Genomic DNA, 23,118 nt, shown 5'->3' on the forward strand with positions numbered 1-23,118 from the left:
AGGTCCAAATACAAGATATCTGCGCACCTTCCCTGTAAGAGAGCTTGCCAGCAGAGAGTGCTCTGAGCACTGAAACTCAGAGGAGAGAATCTGTCTCCCAGGTCTGCTGATAGACGGTAACAGAATCACCAGAAGAACAATCTCTAAACAGAGTCAATTATAACTACTAACTCCAGAGATTACCAGATGGCGAAAGGTAAACGGAGGAATCTTACTAACAGGAACCAAGACCACTCACCATCACCAGACCCCAGCACACCCACTTCGCCCAGTCCAGGGAACCCCAACACACCTGAGAACCTAGACCTAGATTTAAAAGCATATCTCATGATGATGGTAGAGGACATCAAGAAGGACTTTAATAAATCACTTAAAGAAATACAGGAGAACACTGCTAAAGAGTTACAAGTCCTTAAAGAAAAACAGGAAAACACAATCAAACAGGTAGAAGTCCTTACAGAAAAAGAGGAAAAAACATACAAACAGGTGATGGAAATGAACAAAACCATACTAGACCTAAAAAGGGAAGTAGACACAATAAAGAAAACTCAAAGCGAGGCAACACTAGAGATAGAAACCCTAGGAAAGAAATCTGGAACCATAGATTTGAGCATCAGCAACAGAATACAAGAGATGGAAGAGAGAATCTCAGGTGCAGAAGATTCCATAGAGAACATCGGCACAACAATCAAAGAAAATGGAAAATGCAAAAAGATCCTAACTCAAAATATCCAGGAAATCCAGGACACAATAAGAAGACCAAACGTACGGATAATAGGAGTGGATGAGAATGAAGATTTTCAACTCAAAGGACCAGCAAACATCTTCAACAAAATTATTGAAGAAAACTTCCCAAATCTAAAGAATGAGATGCATATGAACATACAAGAAGCCTACAGAACTCCAAATAGACTGGACCAGAAAAGAAATTCCTCCCGACACATAATAATCAGAACATCAAATGCACTAAATAAAGATAGAATACTAAAAGCAGTAAGGGAAAAAGGTCAAGTAACATATAAAGGCAAGCCTATCAGAATTACACCAGATTTTTCACCAGAGACTATGAAAGCCAGAAGAGCCTGGACAGATGTTATACATACACTAAGAGAACACAAACTGCAGCCCAGGCTACTATACCCAGCCAAACTCTCAATTATCATAGAGGGAGAAACCAAAGTATTCCACGACAAAACCAAATTCACGCATTATCTCTCCACGAATCCAGCCCTTCAAAGGATAATAACAGAAAAAAACCAATACAAGAACGGGAACAACGCCCTAGAAAAAACAAGAAGGTAATCCCTCAACAAACCTAAAAGAAGACAGCCACAAGAACAGAATGCCACCATTAACAACTAAAATAACAGGAAGCAACAATTACTTTTCCTTAATATCTCTTAACATCAATGGTCTCAACTCGCCAATAAAAAGACATAGACTAACAAACTGGCTACACAAACAAGACCCAACATTTTGCTGCTTACAGGAAACTCATCTCAGAGAAAAAGATAGACACTACCTCAGAATGAAAGGCTGGAAAACAATTTGCCAAGCAAATGGTATGAAGAAACAAGCAGGAGTAGCCATCCTAATATCTGATAAGATTGACTTCCAACCCAAAGTCATCAAAAAAGACAAGGAGGGACACTTCATTCTCATCAAAGGTAAAATCCTCCAAGAGGAACTCTCAATTCTGAATATCTATGCTCCAAATACAAGAGCAGCCACATTCACTAAAGAAACTTTAGTAAAGCTCAAAGCACACATTGCGCCTCACACAATAATAGTGGGAGACTTCAACACACCACTTTCACCAATGGACAGATCATGGAAACAGAAACTAAACAGGGACACACTGAAACTAACAGAAGTGATGAAACAAATGGATCTGACAGATATCTACAGAACATTTTATCCTAAAACAAAAGGATATACCTTCTTCTCAGCACCTCATGGTACCTTCTCCAAAATTGACCACATAATAGGTCACAAATCAGGCCTCAACAGATTCAAAAATATTGAAATTGTCCCATGTATCCTATCAGATCACCATGCACTAAGGCTGATCTTCAATAACAAAATAAATAACAGAAAGCCAACATTCACATGGAAACTGAACAACACTCTTCTCAATGATACCTTGGTCAAGGAAGGAATAAAGAAAGAAATTAAAGACTTTTTAGAGTTTAATGAAAATGAAGCCACAACGTACCCAAACCTTTGGGACACAATGAAAGCATTTCTAAGAGGGAAACTCATAGCTATGAGTGCCTTCAAGAAAAAACGGGAGAGAGCACATACTAGCAGCTTGACAACACATCTAAAAGCTCTAGAAAAAAAGGAAGCAAATTCACCCAAGAGGAGTAGACGGCAGGAAATAATCAAACTCAGGGGTGAAATCAACCAAGTGGAAACAAGAAGAACTATTCAAAGAATTAACCAAACGAGGAGTTGGTTCTTTGAAAAAATCAACAAGATAGATAAACCCTTAGCTAGACTCACTAAAGGGCACAGGGACAAAATCCTAATTAACAAAATCAGAAATGAAATGGGAGACATAACAACAGATCCTGAAGAAATCCAAAACACCATCAGATCCTTCTACAAAAGGCTATACTCAACAAAACTGGAAAACCTGGACGAAATGGACAAATTTCTGGACAGATACCAGGTACCAAAGTTGAATCAGGATCAAGTTGACCTTCTAAACAGTCCCATATCCCCTAAAGAAATAGAAGCAGTTATTAATAGTCTCCCAGCCAAAAAAAGCCCAGGACCAGACGGGTTTAGTGCAGAGTTCTATCAGACCTTCAAAGAAGATCTAACTCCAGTTCTGCACAAACTTTTTCACAAGATAGAAGTAGAAGGTATTCTACCCAACTCATTTTATGAAGCCACTATTACTCTGATACCTAAACCACAGAAAGATCCAACAAAGATAGAGAACTTCAGACCAATTTCTCTTATGAACATCGATGCAAAAATCCTTAATAAAATTCTCGCTAACCGAATCCAAGAACACATTAAAGCAATCATCCATCCTGACCAAGTAGGTTTTATTCCAGGGATGCAGGGATGGTTTAATATACGAAAATCCATCAATGTAATCCATTATATAAACAAACTCAAAGACAAAAACCACATGATCATCTCGTTAGATGCAGAAAAAGCATTTGACAAGATCCAACACCCATTCATGATAAAAGTTCTGGAAAGATCAGGAATTCAAGGCCAATACCTAAACATGATAAAAGCAATCTACAGCAAACCAGTAGCCAACATCAAAGTAAATGGAGAGAAGCTGGAAGCAATCCCACTAAAATCAGGGACTAGACAAGGCTGCCCACTTTCTCCCTACCTTTTCAACATAGTACTTGAAGTATTAGCCAGAGCAATTCGACAACAAAAGGAGATCAAGGGGATACAAATTGGAAAAGAGGAAGTCAAAATATCACTTTTTGCAGATGATATGATAGTATATATAAGTGACCCTAAAAATTCCAACAGAGAGCTCCTAAACCTGATAAACAGCTTCGGTGAAGTAGCTGGATATAAAATTAACTCAAACAAGTCAATGGCCTTTCTCTACACAAAGAATAAACAGGCTGAGAAAGAAATTAGGGAAACAACACCCTTCTCAATAGCCACAAATAATATAAAATATCTCGGCGTGACTCTAACGAAGGAAGTGAAAGATCTGTAGGATAAAAACTTCAAGTCCCTGAAGAAAGAAATTAAAGAAGATCTCAGAAGATGGAAAGATCTCCCATGCTCATGGATTGGCAGGACCAACATTGTAAAAATGGCTATCTTGCCAAAAGCAATCTACAGATTCAATGCAATCCCCATTAAAATTCCAACTCAATTCTTCAACGAATTAGAAGGAGCAATTTGCAAATTCATCTGGAATAACAAAAAACCGAGGATAGCAAAAACTCTTCTCAAGGATAAAAGAACCTCTGGTGGAATCACCATGCCTGACCTAAAGCTTTACTACAGAGCAATTGTGATAAAAACTGCATGGTACTGGTATAGAGACAGACAAGTGGACCAATGGAATAGAATTGAAGACCCAGAAATGAACCCACACACCTATGGTCACTTGATCTTCGACAAGGGAGCCAAAACCATCCAGTGGAAGAAAGACAGCATTTTCAACAATTGGTGCTGGCACAACTGGTTGTTATCATGTAGAAGAATGCGACTCGATCCATACTTATCTCCTTGTACTAAGGTCAAATCTAAGTGGATCAAGGAACTTCACATAAAACCAGAGACACTGAAACTTATAGAGGAGAAAATGGGGAAAAGCCTTGAAGATATGGGCACAGGGGAAAAATTCCTGAACAGAACAGCAATGGCTTGTGCTGTAAGATCGAGAATTGACAAATGGGACCTAATGAAACTCCAAAGTTTCTGCAAGGCAAAAGACACTGTCTATAAGACAAAAAGACCACCAACAGACTGGGAAAGGATCTTTACCTATCCTAAATCAGATAGGGGACTAATATCCAACATATATAAAGAACTCAAGAAGGTGGACTCCAGAAAATCAAATAACCCCCTTAAAAAATGGGGCTCAGAACTGAACAAAGAATTCTCACCTGAGGAATACCGAATGGCAGAGAAGCACCTGAAAAAATGTTCAACATCCTTAATCATCAGGGAAATGCAAATCAAAACAACCCTGAGATTCCACCTCACACCAGTGAGAATGGCTAAGATCAAAAATTCAGGTGACAGCAGATGCTGGCGAGGATGTGGAGAAAGAGGAACACTCCTCCATTGTTGGTGGGATTGCAGGCTTGTACAACCACTCTGGAAATCAGTCTGGCGGTTCCTCAGAAAATTGGACATAGTACTACCGGAGGATCCAGCAATACCTCTCCTGGGCATATATCCAGAAGAAGCCCCAACTGGTAAGAAGGACACATGCTCCACTATGTTCATAGCAGCCTTATTTATAATAGCCAGAAACTGGAAAGAACCCAGATGCCCCTCAACAGAGGAATGGATACAGAAAATGTGGTACATCTACACAATGGAGTACTACTCAGCTATTAAAAAGAATGAATTTATGAAATTCCTAGCCAAATGGATGGACCTGGAGGGCATCATCCTGAGTGAGGTAACACAATCACAAAGGAACTCACACAATATGTACTCACTGATAAGTGGATACTAGCCCAAAACCTAGGATACCCACGATATAAGATACAATTTCCTAAACACATGAAACTCAAGAAAAATGAAGACTGAAGTGTGGACACTATGCCCCTCCTTAGAAGTGGGAACAAAACACCCATGGAAGGAGTTACAGAAACAAAGTATGGAGCTGAGATGAAAGGATGGACCATGTAGAGACTGCCATATCCAGGGATCCACCCCATAATCAGCTTCCAAATGCTGACACCATTGCATACACTAGCAAGATTTTACTGAAAGGACCCAGATGTAGCTGTCTCTTGTGAGACTATGCCGGGGCCTAGCAAACACAGAAGTGGATGCTCACAGTCAGCTAATGGATGGATCACAGGGCTCCCAATGGAGGAGCTAGAGAAAGTACCCAAGGAGCTAAAGGGATCTTCAACCCTATAGGTGGAACAACATTATGAACTAACCAGTACCCCTGAGCTCTTGACTCTAGCTGCATATGTATCAAAAGATGGCCTAGTCGGCCATCACTGGAAAGAGAGGCCCATTGGACATGCAGACTTTGTGTGCCCCGGTACAGGGGAACGCCAGGGCCAAAGGGGGGGAGTGGGTGGGTAGGGGAGTGGGGGTGGGTGGGTAAGGGGGACTTTTGGTATAGCATTGGAAATGTAAATGAGCTAAATACCTAATAAAAAATGGAAAAAAAAAAAAAAGAACATAAACATACACATATATATATATTATATGCACACATATATGTGTATATATATGCATATGTATATATATGTATATGTGTGTATATATGTGTGTATATTATATATATGTATGTATGTGTGTATATGTGTATATATGTATATACACACACACATATATATATATACACACACACACACACACACACATACACACAGATATATATAACCCAGAGCCAACAAGAGTAACTGGCACATCAAGGTACTCGTGTTAAGTGTTTGTTAAATAAACAAATGAGGGGACTGGAGCAATGGCTTAGAGGATAAAAGCACTGGCTGCTCTTCCAGGGGACCCAGGTTCAATTCCCAGAGCACACATGGCAACTGACAACCATCTGTAAGTGCAGTTCCAGGGGACCTGATGACCTCTCCTAGCATTTCTGGGCAGCAAGCATGCACATGGTGCAAAGAGATGTATACATACAAAACATCCACTCACAGAAAAAATAAAATGAAGGGGGAAAGGAAGAAATGAATTAATCCATCCCTCAGTACATCAGTGGCATGCAAAAGATGCACTTCTAACATGTCAGCATAGATGCATTTTCAATTTCGAGGAAAGACGTGTATGTATGTTTAGAAGCTTAAATTGGGTTTACATGTAAATTAATTGCATGATACAATGAAAATCATCACCTAATAGGAAGAAAATCAAGAGAGAGCTTTACTATTAAATAGGACCTTAAACCCAACCCATCTTAGGCATGAAATATGACAGTCCTCTTCTCAAGACTTATTGTCTTGCTTGGAGAAGGTATTGTATGAAGTGGTTAGTGACTACCAGGTGGTATGGATGGTGACTTGACTGCAGCAGCAGCAGCTACCTGACAACGGAGAGATCAGATTCCAGCCTCCTCAGTCCAGTTCTCCAACTCAGCTGGCTTGAGAGCCGACCTCTCCTTTTCCTCAACCAGTTCTTGCCTGTGAAATGGTGACAGTTAAAAAGAGCGAATGATGCAATGGACCGAATGATGTCATGTAAGCTAACCGCCTCCTGTATAGATGAGTAATTAGAAGATTCTACAATTCCATGAGTTCAAAAGCCACATAGGAATGCCACCACAGTGATAAGAGCCTGAGAGAGATGGTGGAGATGATGAAGAATCTGTTCCAGAGACGGGGTACATACAGTGTACCAGGGAGTGTGCTCCCAGGAAAGAAGACAGGAGCAGAACAGAGGGAAGAGACAAGCCAGGTCACTTCAGGGGGATCATGGACCTTAAGTCCAGCTGGGTTTTGAAGATCCTGGGTCTGGAGTAAAGAATAGAAAGGGAACAGGTATATAAAGGGCGGGAAGAAGGGGAGATGGAGAGGCTGAGGAGAGAAATGAAGCTGGCTGTTGGACACAAATAGCCTTCTCATGTGTGATATTCTCTTAGAATTTATTTAAAGCATTAAGATGAGAGGACAGTTCAGAGCACTGGATTAATTCCCCTTTCTCTCTCCCCCTCTCTTTCTCTCACCCTTTTATTAAGAAAATAAAAGAGACTTTGAAATATTAAGCGATAGTGGGATTAGAACCTTCTTCTCCCAGCCCTGGTCTTTCCTCCCTATTAATTTCCCCTTGATTAGAATTCTTTTTGAAGTATTTAAATATGGACAATGGGATAGAGAAGAGTGAGTTATTGAATATCAGTTAGGCAGTATTAATATAATCACGGCTTCCATTTTTATATAGACACTTCATCTATATGTATAGTTTCCATTAGGAATAAAGTAGACACTCCCTCTCCCCTTCCTCAAGTCATTATGATTTTTAAAAACTATAATGAAACTCTTAAAAGTTAATAGCTGACTTGTAAATCCTCAGCTTAAAATTTTTAATTAAAAAAAATAAGTTTTAGAACTCTAGAAAATTGAAAGGGATTTTTCCCCCTTGCTTGTCTTTTAAAACAAAAAGACTTATGAGACTTCCCTAACACTAACCTCTTGAACTGCAGAGGGCTTTCACCACACGCTCACTCTTGAAAATATGCCTGACTCCTTGGATGGAAGCTGGGGATCAGGGCAAGTGTCCTCACTTCCAGGTAATGTGGAGAGGGAGGGTGTTGGTGTTCAAAGTCTTTCAGAAACACACCAGAATAATAATTCTTCTTCTTCTTCTTCTTCTTCTTCTTCTTCTTCTTCTTCTTCTTCTTCTTCTTCTTCTTCTTCTTCTTCTTCTTCTTCTTCTTCTTCTTCTTCTTCTCCTCCTCCTCCTCCTCCTCCTCCTCCTCCTCCTCCTCCTCCTCCTTCTCCCCCCCCTCCTCCTCCTCCTCCTCCTCCTCCTTCTTCTTTTTCTTCTTCTTCTCCCTTCTCCCTTCTCCCTTCTCCCTTCTCCCTTCTCCCTTCTCCTTCTTCTCCTTCTTCTCCTTCTTCTCCTTCTTCTCCTTCTTCTCCTTCTTCTCCTTCTCCTTCTTCTCCTTCTTCTCCTTCTCCTTCTCCTTCTCCTCCTTCTTCTTCTTCTCCTTCTCCTTCTTCTCCTTCTTCTCCTTCTCTCCTTCTCTCTCCTTTTCTCCTTCTCTTTTTTCTCCTCTTTTTTCCTTTTTTCCTCCTCTTTTCTCCTCTCCTCTTTCCTCCTCTTTCCTCCTCTTTTCTCCCCTTTCCTCCTCTTTTCTCCTCTTTTTTCTCCTTTTCTCCTTTTCTCCTTTTCTCCTTTTCTCCTTTTCACCTTTTCTCCTTCTCCTTCTCCTTCTCCTTCTCCTTCTCCTTCTCCTTCTCCTTCTCCTTCTCCTTCTCCTTCTCCTTCTCCTTCTCCTTCTCCTTCTCCTTCTCCTTCTCCTTCTCCTTCTCCTTCTCCTTCTCCTCCTCCTTCTTCTTCTTCAATACAGGGCTCCGGCTGCCTTACCTGACATCTGCTTTCCTGCTGACTGATTGATTGGTCTCAAGGAACTTGTAAAACAAAGTGAGTCTCTCAAACTCCACAGCGAGTTGGAGTTTTCTGAAATGATGATTGTTGAATCCTTGGAATTTTCTAACAATAAGGACCTGTGTTATTTTAAAGAGAAATTATTTGTAATTTTTTTAAGATTAAAAAAAATCTTTAAATGTATGTGAGTTCTATGTGGGTACCTATGGGCCATATAGGTGAATGTGTGTGTCTGTGGAAGCCAGAAAGGGCCATAAGATCCCCTACAGCTGGAGTTTACAGGAAATTGTAAGCAGCTTTATGTCAGTGCTGGGCAAGCAAACTTGATGCTCAAAGAGAGCAGCAAGAAATCTTAACCTCAGTCGAACCATCGCTCCAGCTCGCCAGCTCTTACAAAGGCTTTGAAACTTACAAATATTATATGAATTTACAAATTTTATTCTTTCGCATTGAGATCCCACATGTTTACTTAATTTACATGTAAGAAATTCCTTATGAATTCTTAGCTCAAATTTTAAAAAAACCCTCTTTTTATGAATTTCATTATTTTAAAGATGGATAACTCCTTGACATACATGAAAACCAAATCCTTTCCAGCAATGAAAGACAGGACATAGAAACAAGGCTTTTATTAGAAGGGTCTGATCCCTTTCAAATATTGAAGTGATGAACTAGTAAATGAGTGTGATGGGGACTTGGGCATAAAGGAGAGATAAGAATAAGAAATTCTGCAAACATTCTTCAGATCAAACTAAGCAGGAGGTTGAATGAATGAAAAATCAGCTGACATTTATCTTAGCCTTTGAGAGGAGGAAACACTGAGTGCTTCGTGAGTTGTCATCTGTCTAGACTGTGCCATGTCCTAGAATCACCCTGTAGCTAGAGGAACAATGAGAACACAGAGTTCCCAAGCCACAGTGAAGGGTAGATGTGATGTGAGGGCCAGAATATATATCTTCTTCATCCAGTATGTAGCCTGAGTCAGTTACCTTTCTTTTGCTGTGATAAAACCATGACCAAAGAGACTTAAGGATGAGTTTATTTTGACTTATGGTCCCAGCAGGAGAGTCCATAATCATGGCAGATGCATGGGAGCAGACTGCAAGAGCTGGGCATTGGCCAAATACATCTTCAACAATGAACGCAAGCGGAGAGAGAAAACTGGATTTAGGGTGAGACCATGAACCCTCCAAACCTTCCCTCGATGATATACTTCTGCCAACAAAGCCACACTTCCAAAAGGTTCCCTAACATCCTCCAAAGAGCATCACTAACTGGGGACCACCTATTCAAATATGTGAACCCTTGGGAGCCATTTCTCACTTAAACTATCAAATAGTCTCTGATACAGACTTGTGCTCCAGCAGGATGTTTTAAGCAGAGCACTGTGGCTCATACATCAGATTGCACCTTCTAACAACTGACAACTTCAGAATGATGCTTCTGGACCTGCTTTGATAAATGGACAATCAGCATCCTTTGAAGCCAGGGTCCTCAGCACTACATACATCCCAGTACAAGACAAACTACCAAAATAGTACACATTTTTTAATGGAAACACATAGAGCAAACATTATGAACATTTTTGCTTCCCATGCTTCTGAACAATACAAATATCAAAATACTATAATGTCATCAGTCAGTGGACAGCAGTATAGGAAGGAGAATGCCTTACATTAAAATTTCCTGGAAATTTTCTGTCTTATATTCACACTATATCTAAACCTCAGAGAGTTGCACACTATGTTGAGCTCAATGCACAAAACACCCAAACACACCCCGTAGGCCTTCTTCACTCTGCTGAGGCAGGGGTCAGCATCATCCCCTCTTTGAGAAGTGTTAGCCGAGATTGATCTCATGGGTGTTCAACCTATGTGCATGTATAAGGACCAGCATTTAGTTTTTTAAAAAAGGATTCTAAGTTTAAACTGTATGGATTCTATTCTCAGGCTCTATTCTCATAGTTCCTCTTCAAGTGATGCTATGTAGCAGATTAGGCCTCATTGTAATACCACCTAAGTAAGACCAGAAATCAAGTTGCTCTCTCCCAGGACTAGAAGAAATTCCTAATGCTAGAAGTCTGCTTGGCTATCATCTAGTGCTAGGCTGTCATCTAGTGTCTCCACTGGAAATGAGAGCTTGAAAGTCCTGCAACTCAGGAAAGAGTGTTTGCATGGGCCATGCTCACAACTCCATGAGGTATCTTTGGCAAGTATGCATGGCTAGCTTTCTGGCAGTAGCCATAATGCACTTTGATGCTGCAGGCAAGAAGGACCTTTTGCCCCAGTCAATATCATCTTCAGACAAGGAATGGGTGGCTTGGGACAAGGAAGAGGATATCCCAGGCTGAACCTAGTGGTGTATAGACAAAGAGGACTGGCCTAGGTGTCCTAACCTTTTGGTCCCTTCTGATTTTCTGTGCTTCCTCATAAGTACATTGGAATCTTAGTTGGATGGAAAAGTTTTGTCATTATTCTCTTTCCTATTGGAAACAGGTCAGGAATGAATGGTTTGAGAGCTAATGTCAATCCAGTGCCCTCTGATAGAGGTTAACATTCGTGAGGATTCAAAATGGGACCTAGAAGTTGGATCAGTCTTTGTTTTCCAATACACTTCACAGAGAGCTTCAACTTTTTGACTTAGTGAGTTCCAGGCACATAAATTCATGGAGCAACCCTTGCAGGATGTCTGGATGTAGGTGGCTTCTCTTTGGAAGCCCCTAATCATAAAGATCTCTTTTTTTAATCTTTAGAATCCAACTAACCTCATCACACTGCCACCACCACCTCTTCTGTGACAATGTTGGGAATTGAACTCAGGAACTCGTGAACGCTAAGCAAGTACCACTGACTTGTATCCCTAATCTCTTGCTGACAAAGGAAGCCCTACCTAGATATGCCATCAACATTTTCCTGGCACCATGGTTCGGACCAGCACCTGGCACATATAGCACATGACCTTGAACTTGGTAATTACACTGCATTATTAATCTAACATCAACACGTTTGTATTGATTGTACATCAAAATTATATTCTCAGATACCAGCATCCAGCTCTTGTATACCTTCTGGCCTGAGCAGGTATTTGCTTCATTTGACTTGCCATAGAACTGGCTTCAGGTTGACGCAGAGTGGAGTTATTCCTCCACACCTGCTCTCCTGGCTCTGTCTTTACCAAGGAGGATGCCTCGGCTTCGTGAAGCACTGAGGACACAAACCTGTAAAAATCCCTGGTTTCTGGGATTATTAGGATAATCATCCTAAGTCAGCTAAATTCAAATGTCTTCTCTTAAATTGTGTTTGCACACAATGTGCATAAATCAATCACTCCCAAATTGGGCTACTCCTGGGCAAACATCTTCCATCAAATCACTGAAAAAAAAAAAAAAAAAAAAAAAAAGAAAGAAAGAAAGGGGAGGAGGGAGGGAAGAAAGGAGGGAGAGAGATAGACGAAAGAGACCTCATACCTAACAGATGACAGACAGTGCAATGCAAAGAGAAGAAGGAAATTCCACAAAAGGGCGGCCTTGGATTTCTTTCTTCTTATTATTTGAATTTTGTAAAAGGTTTTTAAAGTCAAAGAATTAGGTAGCTAGCAAATGATACAACTGGAGGGAGATGGGGGCCAAAATATAGCAATTGTTCCTGAGCTGGTTTTCTCAACACATAATAGAAAAGAAGAAAATCTGAATGAGAAAGGCAGAATTATTCTTAAGACCTCTCATCCTACAAAATCAGTTGGTGAACATTGTTACTAGCTTGGAGCTAAAAAAAAAAAATCATTTCTGAAGTGCATGTCTAGAGAGTGTTGTGGTTTTTATTAATGCAATAAAAATGGAAAAGAATTTGAGGTGAGGTGGGGGAGGCCCTTCTGCAACAGCAGCTGCTTCTGTCTGCAGGCTCTGGGCAAAGATGCTCCAGCCCCTGCTTTCAGCAACCCATTATCAGGCCTCTCTCCTCCGCATTATTCTCAAGCAACCTTATCAGACGCAAGCATCAGCCTCAGATGCTGCGACTGGAGTCTTGTAATTGTCCCCGTTAGAGCTCAATAGCACCTTGAACCATCAGAGCAATCTCAGCTCTTAAGAAAAGGTCTCCACAAGGAGAAGCGGGAAAGAGAATTTGCCTGTGGCTATGTGCGCTCTTTAATAGCTAACTCTTCTGCGGGCCTTCACCACAGAGCCTGTGCAGAGGCGGGGAGTCTCTCTATTTATCACTCGGGTCTTCCTAGCAGTGCCTGGTAGGCAATGATCATATTATTTATTACCAGGTGTGCGGTGCTGTTGGGGGGTGGGGTGGGAAATGATCTCTTTAATAGGCCTTTTCCAGATGTGGGAACCAGGGAGATCAAGGTAGGAGAAAAAAGAATGCGAAGAAACAAGCATCCTGGTAGGCGTTTGCTGGTATGTGAGAGTCTGCATGGGAAAATATAATTTACAGTACATATGCGTGTACATGATTATGTTAATAGTGGAGTAAGGGGGGGAAAGTATTCTTCAGGCATGTGTCTATCTGCAAATAGGTCACAGAATGTTTTCAGAAAGTTTATACCTTCAGAAGTACACTTTCTCCTGCTGGAGAATGAACAGAAACTCAATTTAGAACCAGAGGACTCCATTTTCCAAAGAGAGAAAGCTCCAGATGTGTTCAGGAAGTATCTGGCCATAGGAGGCTAATCCTTAAGACCCAGCATTCTTCAGTCACCTTTTCCCATGCCTCAGATGCTATCATATCAACAGACTGGCTGTGCCTGGTTATGACTTTGGAGCTATGAGAATGATCCTTGTGAGAATTCCTCCACTACTCCTGTGCCACGTTTGACATCAAGAGGCTAGCAATGGTCCAGAAGCTTATTCGCCTCCATAGGAGCTCAGGCTGGAGGTCCCTGGCTCAGCAACCCTCTCTGAGCAAACAATAAGGGGCAGTCGCAGGCAAGTAGAGCATTCTGGATGGAGCTTTTGGACAAATGTCGCTCTGTTTATTCTGACTGATTGTCAGAACTTCTGGACACTGACTTCTCTAACCCACTGCAAGCTGGGGCTGGCAACCCACTCATGCAGTGAAGCAGATCTGCCAAAAGAAAAGAAACTCTCTTTTTCTCTGTGGAACCTTCCATTCTTTCTGTAAGTGGCCCGGCTGGTAAATATGTGCGTTAATCAGGATTAAACCCAGCTGCAAAGTACAGTATGGATGCCCAGCCAGACTGACTTCAAGGGGATACACTCTCTTGTGAAGTCTGAGATTCAAATTCATGCTGCTGTTCTTAGAGTGTGGTCGATTGCCTCAGAGTTGTCTCCCAGTTATAAAATCATGATTGTAGTCCTGGAAACAACATCAGAGATCCAGTATGGAATCAAGACATAAGAAAGAGAGAGAGACAGAGAGAGAGAGACAGAGAGAGAGACAGAGAGAGAGACAGAGAGAGAGGAAGAAAGGAAGGAAGGAAGGAAGGAAGGAAGGAAGGAAGAAAGAAAGAAAGAAAGAAAGAAAGAAAGAAAGAAAGAAAGAAAGAAAGAAAGAAGGAAGAGAGAAAAGGCAAAGATAAGGTACAAAGAAAGAAAAGTCCCAGGCCCAACAACCCTTCTATGTACACATATCCTGGAAACACTCATTGCTCAGCAACTTTCATTGCTCAGGGCATCTTTACCCATCCAACTTCAGTGTCTATGTCCTTCAGCATGGTGGACATTAGGCAGCAATTAGTCATTAATATTGAGAAAAACAAGCCTAGGACTGTGGGACCTGGAAATGGAAGGTTTTATTCCAATTGGGAGGATGCCTCTATCCCAGGAGACTCAGAGCCTTGGGTCTCAGAAGAAAGGCTTTATTATATGAGTAAGGCCTGACTCCAGTGACAAGGACAGAAATGTGGCAGGCTCCCAGTAGTCTTTGTTGGCATGGACTTCAGATCAGTAGATTATGTACCAACCCCTCTCTGAGGCCAATGTCTGTAACAAGTCTAGACTCATATAATCCTGGTTATCCTTGTACTGACCATCTAGCCACTGGAGGGTAAGCCCAGGTGCACACTTTATGGCCCTTTCTTCAGAAGCAACTAACTCTTGAAAACCCATGTTTGGCCAAATTATTCTCTCAGATTTCCTTCAATAACTAGCTTAGGTCTGTCTGTGCTCTCTATCCACCAGGTCATATGCAGTCCCTCTGAGTTTGCAGTCAGATAAGACTTGCTTTTGCTTACATTCCAGCCTGGACTCAAGTCTCAGGACCATAACTTTACACTTACTTTATAAGTCTAAACCTTGACCTTGGGCCTTAAACTCTTTTGACAATGCCTGGATATGGACTCGCCTTCTAAAACTAATCACCAGCCCTAATTCAGACATGCTCAGTCCCTGAGACCAGATCTACCTATCTTTGGAACATGAATTTCTATATCTAATCTTCCATGCCAAAACCTTGGTTCCTAAAATGAATAAATGACTGTTTGGGGTCATTGCTGAAGTCTGCCTACACATCCGTTATCAATTTGGAATATTTCTAAATCTTCATCAGGAAACTAGCTATTAGTTTTGGACCCCCTGGGAAGGAGGTCTGTTCTGATGTGATAGGCATCTTGTTTGGTGCCTCCTCAGAAGAAAACTAGTTGAGCACCACTTAATATAGTCAAAAATCTGATAAGTGGGCAGATGTAAATACAAGTCTGGAAAGCGCCTGGAGGACCAGCAGTTCATATCATAACATAACTTTACATTTCTATCAACGATAACAGAAGTCATTTCCTTCCGAGCGCATCACGTGTGCATTATAGAGGGAAAACGCCCCTGGCACAGCTGAGATTTTCTGTATATACCTGATTTAAGCTCTCTATAAGAACCTAATACTTTAGATAAGCCTTTGAACTTGAAATATCCAAATTATGCTTTTATATCTTATTTCATTGTTCATTAAATATCTGAGGAGACCAAGATTTTCTTTCTGGCTGACAGAGTTGATAACATAGAATGGAGGATTAACTTGTCTAACAGAGGGATCTGGAAAATTCCAAGAAAAACTTGGGCAAGCAATCGTGCCGTTGTCTTCCTATAAGATCCCTGATTAAGCACTTACTTAGATACGGTGCTTCCGTTGGCAATGCTTTGTGCAACGCTTTTCACAGCTTTCCCACTCCATCCTCAGCACAATCTCCAAATGCAGCCTAGTCTTCTCATCTCCATCTCTGAGAATCTGAAAAGACATGGAGCTTCACCCAAAACTGGAATGGGCAGAATGTGGGGCCTAAACCATGATGGGAGAAAGGAAGGTTGTGGTATTTATTTAGCAGCTCCTGCCTTCCCATTCTTCTGGTTTTAGTGAAATAGGGAGACTTGGCAGAGCGCTAATGTGGCCAAGACTTCAAAGTGTCAACATATACTCTCTGCTCAGTTCATGGTGGTCATGAACTATACAGACGATGCAGGCCTGTGTCTGTCACTGACTACAATGATCAGATTTTCCTGGTTACTGCTTGGATCTATCTGGCATGTCTCCAGTGTCATCTTTCTATTGTAGAAGACAGACAATAAGGACCCAGAAACATAGGGCCTTCTGATTATCCCTGCCTCCCTGCCTCGAAATGCTGTAATCTAGTTCATATTTGAATATGGAGAGTGCCAGTAGTTGGGAAGGCCTCTACCTCCTCTCTCCATTGGCTTCCTGATGGATGTGGCCACACAAAAGATGGGGAGTTCTGAGGTGAAGGTAGTGCAGGAGGCAAACAGACTAAGAGCTCCCTGTGCCACCTGTTTGACAAGTGTCTGGTGAGCATGAAAATGGATGTTTAAGCATCCCAGGGTTTCAACAATGGGCTCTGAGCATGGACTCTCATCAGCACAGGGAGCAAGGATCTAGAAGCTGGCAGGCTGGGAATCTCTAGGGAGGGTTTAAACACCACCTCACTCTGAGGCTCAGCTATAGCTTAAGGGATGCTGCCCAGTTCCACAGCCAATTCCTGAAACACGGTGTCCTACAGTGTAATGAAAGAGCCCAAGCCCAGAGAATCGCTCTCAGAGAGAAGCACTGGCCAGCCAGAGCAGCTGCAGCCCATCGTTCCTATTCTTGATGCCTCTTGATGTTTGCTTTGGGCATCCCTCTTGGTGCTTTGGCACCGTAGCTCTTACTGCCACTGAGTTGCACCTTTCCTGCCTAAATCTGTCAAGCCATGGTTATTAGTTAGGGAACAAGAGGTTACATGAGGACCTAAACCAACTCAGTGCCCTTTACTAAGGTAGATCTTCCTCCTTCACACTACGAAAATACCCTCTGCCACACCCCTCCCTTTTAGAACATCATAGCTCTTTCCCACTAATGACCTGAATCATGTGTGTGGTTCTCATTTTTTCATTTCATTTGCTACCTTATTATCTCAGATTACCATTCTGTCCATGCTCACAGCCAAGACCACATGATCACAGCTCTGCCTAGGCTCCAGGGCTCTAGATTCCAGCTTCATGTTTTAAACGGAATAGAATTGCAAAGTGAGCAACCAAACCCAGAAGCTAAAAGGTGCAACTATGAAGTGAAGCAAGTCTCAAAACAAAGGCAGACGGGTCCACTGGAAACTGTAGTTTGGAGTCCCAGACCCGTGTAGATGAACAATGGAAACCCTAGTGATAGTAGAGATGAGAAAGCTGACAGTTCAGTGCAAGAATTACAGGCGCTCAGAGAGAAGCACTTGGCCAGCCAGAGCAGCTGCAGCCCACAGTTCTTGGCGCTTTGGTACATGAGCTCCTACTGCAGCTGTGATGTAGTCTTTAGCTTAGTGAGATCACTGCTGCCTTTCCTTCTCTGTCCTGTAACTCATACCCAGAGCCCTGGGCCTCTCAGCCTCTGGGTCTCTGGAATCTCTTGGCTAGAAAGGCCATCCCCTTTCAGTTTATCCACACTCTGGCTTAGAGGGACACACCTTCCATCTTTGCTGAATTCTTTGTGGATCCATATACATAGTTACATCTTTCAGAAAGTCAAACAAAACTGTGGCCATAATTCCATTGCCTCAGAGCTCTGTAAAGAAATATCCTACAGTTCCCGCACTGTGGTCCACAATGGATGGAGCTGCTTTGCAGAATGTTTAAAAGCAGTCAAATGGGGTTCAAATAAAATAAACAAATTTATACTTTACTGATATTAATATTTTAAAAGAGACAGAGCTATCAGGTTTCTTACAAGTTCTAGACAATATGCTAGACACACCCATCATTAGAGTTTATAATTTAATACCTACAAATACCCTTTGACTTAAGTTTTGTTGGTTCTTTGTTTTGTTTTGATTTGGTCTTTGGTGTTTGTCTTAGTCAGGATTTCTATTCCTGCACAAACATCATGACCAAGAAGCAAGTTGGGGAGGAAAGGGTTTATTCAGCTTACACTTCCATACTGCTGTTCATTACCAAAGGAAGTCAGGACTGGAACTCAAGCAGGTCAGAAAGCAGGAGCTGATGCAGAAGCCATGGAGGGATGTTCTTTACTGGCTTGCTTCCCCTGGCTTGCTCAGCCTGCTCTCTTATAGAACCCAAGACTACCAGCACAGAGATGGCACCACCCACAAAGGGATCTCCCCCCTTGATCACTAATTGAGAAAATGCCTTGCAGCTGGATCTCGTGGAGGCATTTCCTCAACTGAAGCTCCTTTCTCTGTGATAACTCCAGCTTGTGTCAAGTTGACACAAATTTAGCCAGTACAGTGTTGTTTGGTTGGTTTTTTGGTTGTTTTTTTTTTTTTTTTTTTTTTGCTTCTTCTGATATGTGATGGAACTAAGGTTGAAATAATTTGCACCAGATCACTAAACCAAGAAGTAGCCTGGCCAGTATTCAAAACACCTGACTTAATTAGGTCTATTCCTTGATTCTTTTTCATGGTGGGTACAATCACGTCCAAGTTGATGCTATGATGGTATCTCCCACCCATGTTTGCCTACCTGTTGGTCTCTAACACAGACCAACAAAGCTCTTTGCCTTATGAAAACTAGTGATCCCGGTGGACTGGTGGAAATTCAGGCAATTCTTTCCTCTCTTTCCCCAAACTCACAGAAACAGGAAGATCTAATAATACTCCAATGCCACCCTTCAGTTTTCCAGGTTAAAACAGAATAAGGAGGCCGAAGGAGGTTTTAGGGACTGCATTTGCTTCCTGTAAAGAAACATTTTGTATCTTTTCATCTTTCCATGGAAAACACTGCTAATGTACCACCCTAGAAATGGAAATTTTGTTTTTTATCTTGACTTCTTAAAGAATACACTTTTGTGTAATAGCATCATCCCTCTTAAAATTTTTGTCGTCACTGGTCATGGTTCTTAAAGGGAAGGAAGGTGTTTTGCACTGAGAAAATGCAATTGGGTTCAGAATCCCATCTCCTGATTGGCTTCCTCTCTTTCTGACTTTGCTGTTCTTAGTGTCGGGCTGTGCTTAGAGTGTAGATTCCTAAACACAGTCAGGTACCCAACCCAGAAAACTGTGAACCCAGGAAAATGAGTGCCAGGCCTGGGGATTCCACATCCCAGCCTCTGGGATGATGCCAGGCAGAACAGCATCCAGAGATGTGGCTCAAGGTGGGTCCTGGTTTTCTGTAACTCCAATCCCAAAGCCTGGGACAGTTCTTGGCATGTATACACTTGGGTGTTTAGAAATGAGAAGTTAGGTTTGTAAACACAGGGGTTTTCTTAAACAAAGTTGTTTCTGCAGCTGCTGCTGTCGGGTTATCGGCTGTCATCTCTGCCACCATCAGCTCTTATGTAACCATGCTGTTCTGGACTGTGTGTGGGCAAACAGCAGCCACATCTGCCACAGCACCTGACTTCTACTGTTTGAAAGATATGGATGGATTTATTTTTTATGTTTACGCAAAACGTAAGTAAGAAGCATTCATGGATTACAGAAATTATGAGATATTGTAATTTCAGTGCCCATATCTGTTCCCTGGAATGTTGTGTGTCAGTGGCACCTGTGAGCAGTTGAGACAGTTGCACAGTATGTGAAGCCTGAAATATTTCCTTTTAAAGTATCCTGTCCCCTATTCTAGGCCAGAGGGTCTCAGGAGGACCATTACACTCTCCCACTATTGAATAAAAAACTGAAGTTGGGATTTAGTGTCTAAGTCCGGGTCACTATTATTGTGACAAAACATCCCCAAAATAACCCGGGGAGGAAAGGGTTTATGTGGCTTTTGCTTCCACATCACTGTTCATCACCAAAGGAAGTCAGAACAAGAACTCAAACAGGAACCTAGAGGCAGGAGCTGATGCAGAGGCTATGGAGGGGCGCTGCTTACTGACTTGGTCCTCATGGCTTGCTCAGCCTGCTTTCTTATAGAACCCACCAACCCAAAGATGGCACCACCCACAATGGGCTGGGCTGTTGCACACCAATCACTAATCACTAATTGAGAAAATGCCCTACAGACTTGCCTACAGTCTGCTCTTATGGAGGCGTTTTCTCAATTGAAGTTTTCTCCTCTCCGATGACTTCAGCTCCCTGCAAGTTGACATAAAACTAGCCAGCAACCAGTTTTGGGGGCCTTTCAAGTGCTGTACCTAGAATTTGAGGACCACTAGCCTGGAATCTTCTGAGATAAAAGCAGAAACCGGTCTTTGTTAAATATTTACTAAGCACTGACTCTCAGCTTTTTTTTGGTTAAGTTCAAGTGTAAACATTTAGTAAAAGCCCGCTATGTTCAGAGGTTGCGAGCCTTTGTGACTACCAGGAACAGAAAGGACTGTGCTGAGAAGGGACTTCTCAGTGGCAGCTGTTTCCATTCTAAGTACTTGCCTGGTTTAAAAAAAAAAAAAAAAAAAAAACTAGCATAATTCACAATCCCAAGCAAGGTAGGCCAGCATCCCTCCTGGGGCAGAGGAGGGAGGGAGACTGTAGGCTTTAAGGTAAAATGGGTCCTTAAATATTTGATTTTCTTTCCAGTCACTGGCCGCCTTTCTATTTGGTTTGGGGCTGAAATAAGACAGCTTGTAAGTAACTGGAGAGGGTGTTTACCCAGTGAATTAGTTCAGCTTTCATTGTGCAGAGGATTAGCGCCAAGCAGTGGATGAGGCTCCATTTCAGGTTAGAGGGGTTCCCAGTTTGCTAGCTTCAGGCCAGGACTAATTATCATAGGATGGGGGCCATTAAAGGGCTTAACTACCAGCGCCCCCTTCCAGCACTGGATTAGCCCTTCCGCCTGCAGCTCTGGGCCGATAACCATTCCCAGGTCTGTCTGCCCTGGGCAGTGATGTGAGCCAGAAAAGGCAGCTACTCAGAGTTCCCACTGTGCTGCACGTGGGCAGTCTGGGGAGGGTGGCGCTCCCACCTATGTAGACTCAGCCCAGGCTGAGTGTCTGGTGTGGTAACAGCTTCCCCTGAGCCCAGGAGGGTTGCTGGGTGTGGCTGACCCTCCCCGCCCCCACCCCCCATGAGACAAGGTTGTGGGAAATAAACCCACCCACCCCCACTCCAACCCTACCTCGGATGAGACAAGTAAGTTGCTCCACTTTCCTAAATTTCCAAAATGAAATCAAAGCAAAGTATTGCCTAGTTAAGTGGTTTAAAGCGTGGTACCCTGGCTCCATGGAAAACAGGCTGAGTGAGAGGTGAGAAGAGAGAGAAAAGGGACAAGCGGATACATCGGATGGAAGGATGGGACCCCACACTTTTCCTTTTCTTCTCCTGAACTTTCCAATAGAGACACCACATTTATTGTTGGTAACATCACTGAAGGGGAGAACAAAACCAGGTTTGAAGAGCGCTTCCAAACACTGTATGGGTCCAGACTGAGCTCTCAGACTTTCCCTTGTGGCCCAGACTGATCTCCAACTCACCTTGCAGCTTAGCATAATCTTGAATTCCTCTTGATCCTCCTGCCTCTACCTCCCAAGTACTGGGGTGATAACCATGTACCACCATACCTGCCTCTCAGGTTTATTCTGATGAGAGAAACTTTGTTTTCCAGGAGTACGCAAATGGTGGTTACTGAAATAATATAGACAATTTGGGTTGACAGAATGACGAGTGATTTTTTTTTTAAGTTTCCCATGTGTTTGTGAAAGTCTGTAACATAATGTATAAAATATTAAACTAAACACTGCAATACTTTGACTCTTGTTTTGTTTCTCTACATAGGTCGAGAGGTTGAGAGGTCTCATATTGCCCACGATCACTCTCCAGGTATGTGAAGCCTTTGGCTACACTGGAGCATCACACAGAAGGTCTGACAGACAAAAGCTGACTCAGGAGGGATTGAGATTTTCAGGGATATATTGATGCTTTTATTTTCCCTGGGGACAACTAGATCATGAGGGCTGTTTAATAAATATCAGTCAACTACTGCCACAGGGTTATAATCACTCCAATTCAACTGGTTAGTTTTCTAAAATCAATTTCAGTTGTTATTTGAACACATACCAAGAGTCTTTTCAGTAGCCAATTTACTTTTTAAATGTTTGGAAATCATTAGGACATAGAAAGGATCTCACACTATGCAGAAATTCCTGATTTCCATTGTAGCAAACAGAAGCACAGCAGGGGGTTGAGCTTGTGGATTGAAAGACCTTGCCTACTCTGTGTTTTGGCACTCCTGTGGTCACACAGTACCAGCCCTCTCTGGCATGTTGCTAAGTGATTAGCCTTTGTGTTATGCTTTCTAGGACACGCCAGTGTTGATTTTGGTTTATGAGTCCAGGAGCTAAGAGTAATTCAACTCAATTCATTAAACCTCAATTGAGTGCCCACCATGTGGTACCCACCATGCCAAAGGATGATAAGGCAAGGACTTGCCAAAAACACACAGTGAGCAAGAGGCACAGCTCATCCTGGAAGGCTTGGGACAGTTTTATGACCATGTCCCCATGACCTCACCAATCTGCTCATGTCTTACCGCCAGGCTCCGTGAGGTTTCCTCTTACAGCCCCTCAATACAACACAAACGGTCAAAGAAATGAATGGTGCTTTTGGAAAGTTGCCAGGTCCTGAGGTTTGTTTTAATTCTGTGCATATTGTTAAACAAATAAACAAACAATGGAAACAAAAATTAGAATATCCTCAAGCTATTACTTCAAAAGAAAAAACAAATTATAAAAATCAGGCAATGGTAAGAAAATCAGTCAGAGTGAACCAGTATTGACTATTGAACACGATCAGATTGGTATCGCTTTAGTGAATATTTGTTGGAAATATTCCACATAAAAAGAATAATATTTGCTATTATAGAGGACCAAAAAGTTTAAAACGAAATAAAAAGAATAGAAGGTGAACTCTAGACTTATGTGTGGAGGTTTGAATGAGAATGGCCCTCACAGGTTCATGAATTTGAATGCTTGGACCCCAGTTGGTAGAACTGTTTAGGGAGGATTGGGAGGTGTGGCCTTGTTGAAGGAGGTGTGT

The sequence above is a fragment of the Mus musculus genome, chromosome 9, assembly GCF_000001635.26.
Source record: "Mus musculus strain C57BL/6J chromosome 9, GRCm38.p6 C57BL/6J".
Lineage (NCBI taxonomy): Eukaryota > Metazoa > Chordata > Mammalia > Rodentia > Muridae > Mus > Mus musculus.